The sequence below is a fragment of the Brassica rapa genome, chromosome A05, assembly GCF_000309985.2.
Source record: "Brassica rapa cultivar Chiifu-401-42 chromosome A05, CAAS_Brap_v3.01, whole genome shotgun sequence".
Lineage (NCBI taxonomy): Eukaryota > Viridiplantae > Streptophyta > Magnoliopsida > Brassicales > Brassicaceae > Brassica > Brassica rapa.
Window position 1 is genome coordinate 11,686,149 of NC_024799.2, and position 9,498 is coordinate 11,695,646.

The window sequence follows — 9,498 nt, forward strand, 5'->3', positions numbered from 1 at the left end:
GCTTTCTCGTTCACTAGTCTTCGGTCCTCTCCCTTTAAACCTGTCTCGGCTTGTCTTCTCGCTCGGACTTCTCAAGTTTGTATCATTACTTTTGGTCCTGTTCGCTCCAACGCAGAACGGCTAAAGTATTGATTGATTTTGTTTCCATGTTTTTACTTTTTTTGCCGTGGAAACAAGTTTTGAGATCTTCTAGTTGTTAATCACATCTTGTAAAATCTCAACTTTCATTATGAAATGATATTTACAATTTAGCAAAAAAAAAAAAAAATTGCATATATAAATCAAGTGTCATTAGAGAAACGAGAGAAAGTTATAAAGACAAAAGAGTTTCAATGTGATTTGGGATATACTGAGGTCTGTCTCCAAGTGAATTGCCTTCATCACCCACAAGTCTTCTGTCTTCGACTCTTCTAAACGTCTTTCTCTTGGGATCAATATATATATAATATATAAAAAATTGGAAAACGTTTTTGGTGAATAAATCAACTCACCATCATCAGTGATACCAATGATTTTGAACTGCTTATGCAAATCCTGACCAACATAGTGAGAAAGAGGTGAATAAAGATGGTGGCACCATTGGTTTTTCCTTGCATCCTCCAAAACGCACATTATTATACTTTTTCCACTCCTAATATTGCCAAAAAAAGCTAACTTTCCTTCATAAGATATCATCATCAGCATTTTCCAAAACATATAGTTACCACCCCATGGATATGTTATGACACTGAAAGTTTCAGATCTTACATCGAAACTCATTATAAACAGATGGGAACCACAAACAGCTTGAAAATATAGAAAACCGTTACTGCAACGTCCACTGAAACCAGTGCCATGGCCATTTAAGGGCGGTGAGTATGCTCGGTTTCGTTGATCTGATCCTAACGTTAAAACCCGACAGTAATCGCAATTTTCATGACTAGGCATCCAGACTAGCTTGTGTTTTGCCACGGTTGGATCTTATCCCAAAAACACTGTTTACCTTTCCGATGTACGGTGTTTCTCACAACACTGAGGAAAGACTCAATTTTGTGCTCTTGTTTATCCTCACTTTCTTCTCTTGTGAAATTGTTTGGTATTTGTTATAGATCAAGTTTATGAATTCCATGTTGTGCGGTTGTTTCTCACGGTGTTGTAGGCTGTTTCGGTCAATATTCTTCTTCCTTATATTTTGGCTAATGTTAGGAATTATATCTCATTGGGTTGAGTCAGAGTTTAGTTGTCTTTGATGTTGTTTTCCTCGTCGTTAGTTTGACGTCGATAGTATCTGTTCGTCTTGGTTTTCAAGATCTGGATTTTGGTGATTTGACTTCTATGCTCTTTTTCATATCTCGAGGATGGTTCTATGGTTTTCTGATTTCGTTTCGTCTCCTTTTCTCTCTTTGTTCTTTCATCTTGTTGCACCTTACATCGTTGCTCGCATTTCTGGGTCTTTCCCTTTCACCATATTTGCTATTCCATATTTGGATAGTGTTCTCCTCTCTGTATGCTCTATGGGTATGGAAGGTAATTTTTGGTCTCAAGCTTAAGCTCTAGTTTTTTGGTGGTTGACTTCCATTCTCATTCTCTAAGGTTTTCTCTTTTCTTCTCTTGTGTCCTTTGGTGTGTGTGCAGAGTTAGTCGTTTGGAGCTTTGGTCACTTATATTCAGAGCTTTAAGGGTTTTCCCTGGCATGTGCCCTTTGTATGTGTTTGTTTAGTTTGTGTGGTGTTTCTTACCTCTTAGCTAGTGGTTGTGCTTTTGGTTCTTTAGGCATGTGTTTTCTTGTTTCGTGGTTGCTTTGTTCTTCCAATGATTATTCTATCTATGATCTATTTTTTGGCTTTTTGCATTGGTACTTGATCACACTCCTTTGTGTTCAGGGGATTGTTTTATTTCAGATTTATATTTGTATCTTGTCTGACATCTGCTTGTTCTATCCAAGACATTATATGGTAAGATGAGGTAAGCTAGTCTTCTTAGTTGATCTCATTTCACCTCTAAACTTTTATTGAGTTAGTGTTATTATGGTATTTTGTTTTTTCTCTGTGATTGTGATTTTTAATAGTAAAATAAATATATAATTTATAAATAAAATAATAAAAATGGAACAAAAATAATAAAATAATAAAATTTATCTTATTTTTGTTGTAAATAAATTAAATATTTAAAATATAATTATTTATTTTCTTGAATTTTAGTGACCAATAAAATAGATTATCAAACTTCATATAATAATGGTTAGTGCGAAAAAGATTAGATAGTGCACAATTAGAAAATATTTAGCCAAAATTGCAATAATCTAAAAGAAGAAGGATCTAAAATATAAGAAGAAAAAATATATGAGAGACACATGTAATCAAACCTCTCTGCCACTTGTCATAAGAAATGAAAAGCTAACTTTATATATATACTAGGGGTTGGCCCGGGCTACGCCCGGGGTTTTTGTTAAATTTTTAATCTTAATTATATCTTTTGTATGCATATTTTAGCATATATATTGTGTTATTATTAAAATATAAGTTGCTAGACAACTTTAAAATTATTTATTTATTTTTCCTACATTTTTAAAACTATTTTAAATAATTTATTTATTAATTTAAATTATATATAAGGTGATGAGCAAAATAAAAAGAAAATTATTTAAATTTTAGTTATATTGTTTGGATTGTAGAAATGTTTCAGTTCACTTATAATTTCTTATAGCTTTTGTTTCAAATTAGTTTTTAAGTAATTTAATGGACTCCTCTCCCCGTTAAATTAACAGTCCTATTTGTTTTTTTTTCATGTTTTTAGTTATTTTATTTCAACCATCGGTTTAAAAGTTATAATATTTTTCTACAGCTAAACTTACAACTATATCGACAAAGTTCTTACAACAATATTTTTGCGTTATAACATTGTTAGATGTACAAACATTTTGGAATTGCATAATCCTGGTGCAAATTTTTCATTTTAATTTTTTTTGTTCTGACTTTGTCCTACATCCGTTTTGATGTATTTGAACCATCTGTAATATATATACAACAGATTTGTCTTCAAATAATGGTTACAGTTTTTTATTAAAAAGTGGCCTTCATGGTAGTAAGGTTTCATGTGAGTGTGCAGAGCTTGGTTTGTTGTGGTTAGTAAGCCGTTGGGTCTTTACCATCGAATGTTAAGACAAAGAGTTTTGTATGTGGTCAATGATATGTAGTTTGTATTTGAATCACATTTATATTTGTATCAAATTTATAGTTGCGTAAAAATTATTGACCGTCTATAAGTTATCGGAGGAAAAAATTGCTGGCTCACTAAATTGTTGCATGGTCATGTCTTTAACACCTTATTAATTAATGCACCCTATTTCGTTCATTTCGTAGGCATGAACCTTCTTCTATGAACATATTATACAGCTTTGTAAATGTTGTTAGAGTAAACTGAGTGATATTTTGTTGAATTATTTTTCTACCATGCCGGTTGCTCAATTTTCTTTAATCTAAATAGCGTTAATTATGTGAATGTAGTTTATTTCCTTGTAACCGAAAACTGAAACAAAGCAAGGCAAAAAAAAAAAGCCATGGAAAATGGAAAGTGTTTAGACTACAATGGTCTGTGTGTTGGTGGTGATTTTATTTGTTTAAATGATGTGCATGAATTACTCAAACTTCTTTACATATTCCAAATTTTGCTCCACTATAGATTTCGTATAATTATATATAGACTATAGTTTAGTTGGGAAATTCCAAAATACATTCCTAATTTAGGTATGTTTTAATGTTTTTAATAACTTTATTTAGCATTATATCTTTACTTAATATTTTGTACCATTTAGATGTAATTTTGTACATCATCTTAAGCTATGTAAAAGTTGCATGTGTGAAATTTAGGTGTCTCTAATTATTCCTATGTTGAATTTCAACTTCTACCTCTATGGTTTCAATGTTTGGTCAGACAAAATCTCGAGGCAGTATACATAACTTAGGTCACACGTATTATCAATGACATCTCAGTAGCTATTATCGTTAACGATTTTAGTTTGTCGTAATGCTGTCATGAGAATAGAACACAAACATAATAGTACACCAATATGTGGCCAAAGATGATAATGAATTCCAAATATAACTTTATATTCCGTTGAAGATAGTTAACATCAGATGAAGTAAATAAAAGCAACAACGATGCCTAAGCATTATTTTAGGAGTCGACGTCTTGGTTTAAGACTGTATCCTCTTCAACCTATTCAAGGTGTGCCTTCTTAGTTGCTTTTGAACATGTCGGATAAGTAAATATGTGGCTGATGCCCTAGTCTTAGCTTTCCACTTACTCTGTTTCAGAGAAATCACAGAAAGAAGAACAGGACAAAAGAAGACGACCGGTTTATCAGTCAAAAAAAAAAAAGACTACCAGTTTATACTGGTTCATGAAGGCGATAGTTAGCCGCTTCTTGTGACCAGGAAGAGGACCGGAGGAAAAATTGCGTTCAGAGGTTTCAAGACCTCCGTTTTTGGCTGAATCTGTTGGCTTTTGCTTTAAAGACTGACCATACCATACCAGTTGAGATTATTGAATACCAAACCGGTTTTGTTTGATTAATACCAACAATCTGTCCGGTGGAATCCTGTTTGGCGATTCACCTTCGCCAATAGACTCTCCCAGAGATACGGTAACGGTCTCCCAAAGCTGGATATTTTCCACTCCATGGCGGATCCGGTGATCGAGCCATTATTGATGATGGTCAACACAGTCCTATCCGTGTTGGCTCTCGTTTACCCACCAAAGAATCTCGTCGTTTATCTCTCGGACGACGCTAGCTCTCAGCTAACGTTCTATGCTCTCACGAAAGCAGCTGAGTTTGCTAAAACTTGGGCTCCGTTCTGTAAGGAGTTCGACATTGAACCGAGATCCAGCTTACTTTTCTGGCAAGGTAAATGGTCTTGATACTGTTGAGGCATTGGAGGTGGCTGAGTTGTATTGAGAAATGGCGGCAAGGATTGAAAGTCGACGAAGCTGCGGTGGATAACCGAGGAGTCACGGTTGAAGTACGGTGCCGGCTTTTGGCTGTGGGATTTTGTAGCTACTCAAAGAAACCATGGAACCATTCTTCAAGTAAGTAAACGCCTGTAAAATTAGCAGCGAAATAGAAACATAGTATGAGTTTATTGGTTTCATCAGATTTTGATGGACAGAAGAAAAAGAAAATATAATAGTGATACCAACACTGGTTTATCCATCGAGAGAGAAGAGACCTGAGCATCATCATCTAAATGACGAAGAAGATAATAACGTGATTGCAAAAAAATAGAAACGGGAAGAAATGAAAAAAAAAAACAAAATCTTTTGATTCTATAAAATGGAAATAGATTAAACCGAGAAGATAATTATATTAGTGGAAAAAGATACTAACTTGTTCATCAATCAATAACATCTCAAGGCTCATCAGTTGTCCCCTTTTGTTGATGTTCTTGGCTTCCAGAATCTCAAAAGACAGACCTCCGCCGCGTTGGAGCATCTCCCGGCTCTCAAGTCAGCAAGAACGGTTTATGAATTACCCATCGAAATCGTTTGCTTGCAAATTAAAAGTTTTCGGATTTGGTTTGAGTTGGAGTTTGCATGGTATGGAGGTGAGATATATATAGCTGGAGATATAGGCGGTTTCAAGGGAAACGTACAGGTGCACCGAAATCTTAATGAATGAGAAGTGGATTACTCAAGGGAAAACTCAAAATAAATGACGGCTTTGAGGAATTGGAACTTGGAAGTCGTTACGGGTAGCGAAGGGAGTGCTTAGTTTCTCTGGAAATTAGACGCTCAAGCATCCACCGCAAAAAAAAAGAATGAAGAAGAACCCTAATCTCACGTGACCAGAGACGATGATGAGCATCTAGGCCTATGTGGGCTTATTTTTCGAACATTACCCAAACCCAAATAGAGGAATAAGGAAAACAGAAAAGAAGCGAGGACTAAGCAAAACATACGCGCAGATAAAAAGCAAACGCGTGAAATTCACATACCACTCAGCGCGCCGACACGTGGCGAGAAAGCCCCCCCTTTCCAGAGCGACGTGGACAGCCTAATGAGGGAGAAAACTCTCCTTTATTATTATAGATATATATATATAAACGGAAAAAAAGAAGCAAGTTTTCCTCGTCTCTTAAAGCAAAGGAAAATGATGCAAGCACCCGTATAAAATTAAATCTTTGAAGTACATATTTTATGTTTCAAATATTAATATTTTTTATTAATTTGACAAATCGAATCAGTTATTTTTATTTTTTGGGTTAGTCAGATTTATTTTGGGTTTTCCGAGTTTTTGGGTTACCTTTTCGAGTTCAGCTAATAACACTTCGAGTTCAGATATGTTTTATACCACCATACAAGATTCATTCTGTTTTTTTTTTACGTTTCGTATCGGATGGTTCAGACTTCGGGTTACAAACTTATGCCCATGTTTACTTCAAATAAAGATAAAATGCGATAATATAAAATTTTACCCCAAAAATTATTTTGTGCTTTGAAAGTGCATGTCAAAATCTAGTGTTTTATTAAATATGGATTCCAAAAAGCAATCAACACAATAATAGAGCTAGGTTCTCTTCTGGTGTTGACACATCAGACTTTTAGAGTATTAAGACTTAAGAGGTTGACATGTCATTAAATGAAAAAAGTTGAAAGCTAATGAAAATATTTGGTTTCTCCACGTCATTCACATCTTAACCTTTTTCTCTTTCTTAATTTCATCGAAGACGGGATTAGTTTGGGAGATGGAGAAAGTCGCAGAGAAGAGTTGTGGGCATAGAAAGATGAGGCGAGGAAAGTCTACGGCGGAGATTCCGTTTGATTTTAGGAAGTGATCATAGCGGAGAGGATGACGGGAAGGTTGTCCACCGGTGGAGCAAGTCTGGGATTGTGAAGGATTATTCCGAGATACGAGAGGCATCTTAGATTTTCACGGTGAAAGGTCTGAAACTGAAGATAGAGAGGTCTAGAGTTTGGAGGAGGAAAGGAAAACGACGAGGATGAAGATAGAGGTTAAAGACGAAGTGAAGCATATAGGTAGCCATTGATTTTGTCGTCGCTTCTTAATTTCACCATCGACGAACAATCCCAGAAGATGAATCATCTTCTTCTGAAACTCCACATCCGAGAGCATCACATGTTAGACGAGTCGACTAGACTGATGATCGAGACTGGAAACATTTGAGCCGGCGGGATCTGATCTGGCAGCGGCTGTGCATACGGCTCAGCTGGATGCCGCTAACCGGATTAGCTTCGAGGAGGAAAGGAAGACGACGAGGATGAAGATAGCCTTGGTGTTAATGCTACGGTCACCGATGAAGAATTCCCATTGACACCTCATCCCTTCGCTATTGGGTATACATTGACTAATTGTTAGATTAATTTGTCTAGAGATGCTGCGGTTTAGAGAACTTAGGGGTTTGCTGGAATTGATCACTGCTACTGCTTAATGCTTGCACTCTGCTTGATTATGACAATGGGGGATTTAAAGATGATCATGAAGGTGTTTACTTTTTTTTTTTTTGTAGGGACATTTGGTTATTAACTATGACCAGAAAGTCATAGGTGGTTTCTGCGATGTGTATGTAATTACATCTAATTCTCTTTAACAAGGGAAGATGCCAGTTCAAGGTTATAACAAACGATTAAAAGTATGTTTTTTTTAGATTTGAAAAAACTGATGTGATCTATGGATTGGTTATAACATATGTGCTTTGTGTGCGTAGACATCATCACTAAGCTTGAAGAGGCGTTATTGCTTGAGCCAAAGAAACATGCTGGGATTATGGAATGGTTTCATGGTCTCAGAAAATCACGTGATAAGGGAAAATCTTCATGGGGTTGGAATCTGAATGGCTAGCATTCTACTCATCATGCGCTATTTCCTTGGGCCTTGACTGTATATGATGGTACTAGCCTATATGACTTTGTCTGAAGGCTATCTTATTTCTCTCTGTATATTACTTGTAATGTTGCTTCTGTTTGTAGGTGAGCCTGACCCAGAGTTTAAGCTTTCATGTCGACAAAGATCTCCCTTTCTACAAAACAATTACCGAGATAGTAGCTTCAGCAGGTATTTTTCAGTAAGTATTCTATTTATCAAGTGGATATGCATATCGAAATCTTGTGCTGCTTTTGTAACTAGAGAAAACATTATTTCTGAAAGCATGTGAAATAAGACTTTAAGAAAACAACTTTTGGAATATCTAAACCGTGCACATTTCACATGTGTGTGTGTCTGTTTTCATACTTTTTCCTTAGTTGATGGACCTCTACACATTGTTATATTTCAATATCTGAAATGGTAGCACTTGTAGAGTATCCTGCAAGCAGAATCTGAGGAAAACCTTAAGATTTACTACTTTTGTTTAGTTGGTGAACACTGGAAAGGAAAGAGCAAAAGTGAGCCTTATTTTTTACATAGGCGGTGAGTTGGCATCTGATTCCTTTCTATTACATTACTTCCAGAAGAGCAGATGTTTACCAGCTTTACATTCTACATAACTCAATTGGTGGGACCTCACATATGTCAGGGGGTCATGTAAATGAGCCATTCATGTAAGGAGGAATATGTGACATATTTTCCATAAGTGATTATGGCTTCAAGTCAATGTGTAATTGTTTTTTGTTTTGGGTCCGTCTTCCTTTCAGAAGTGAAGATGGGTCTCTGGCGTCCTCTTAAATCACAAGTAAGTCACTTTATCTTAATAGCTTTAAAAGTAAAACTGTTGGTTTGCATATATCTCGTGGTCCACGTTGACATTATTTCTTATTGGTTTAATGGAAGACAATTAGGAAAGGCAGTACCTGAAGTTTTATGTTACAAGCGACCTTACATTTCAAGTGTGCTAATATAATTGATCTGATGAATGAAACAAAACAATAAGATTTGTTTTCTAAACCTGATGTCAAAGTTTTGTTCTTAAATCGAATCTCTTTTGTTTTAAACATAGGTTCCACTACTCCACGCAGAGATTCACATGCTAGGCTTTGGCACACTGATACTGAGTGGCACCGGTCAATCAGGAGCCTCAATATTCATTATCATCATCATATTTCATTTCAGTATATGTGTTTTTATTATGTCAATAAAATTAAGTATTTCCTTTTTTCAAAAAGAAAACAAAGTATTCCCCAAAATACAATATAACAGTAAAAAAAATCAAAAATAAAACAAACTTTAATATCATGCATTAAACAGAAAAAAGTGATTACTAAAAAATCCCTTACAGAAGGAAACAACAAATTAACAAATATATAAAGATCTTTATTAAATAAAAAAAAATTAAAACTTTTACTAAAAGTTATACATAACTAAAGTATGTTGATATCTACTAATCACAATTTTCACAATATTAATAACATTAAATTTAAATAAATGACAATTATTAAATAAAAACACATTTTAAAAATATTTAAGGTAAAAATCAGTTAGTGTTATAATATTTCGCGGCGTAGCGCGGATTTTGCCTAGTGGTTATATAATACCTTTATATTTGCATTTTTTACCCTTTAATTTTA

At 34.9% G+C, this 9,498-nt stretch overlaps 1 long non-coding RNA gene across 1 annotated transcript; it reads right to left on the minus strand.

Annotated features, from left to right (window-relative positions):
• Positions 1 to 1,372: 1,372 nt before the first annotated feature.
• On the minus strand, positions 1,373 to 9,388 carry LOC108871936. Its single transcript, XR_004458043.1, has 2 exons — positions 5,366 to 9,388; positions 1,373 to 5,079 (listed from the first exon to the last, which is right to left on the minus strand). It is a non-coding gene; the product is annotated as an uncharacterized LOC108871936 (long non-coding RNA).
• Positions 9,389 to 9,498: the final 110 nt, after the last annotated feature.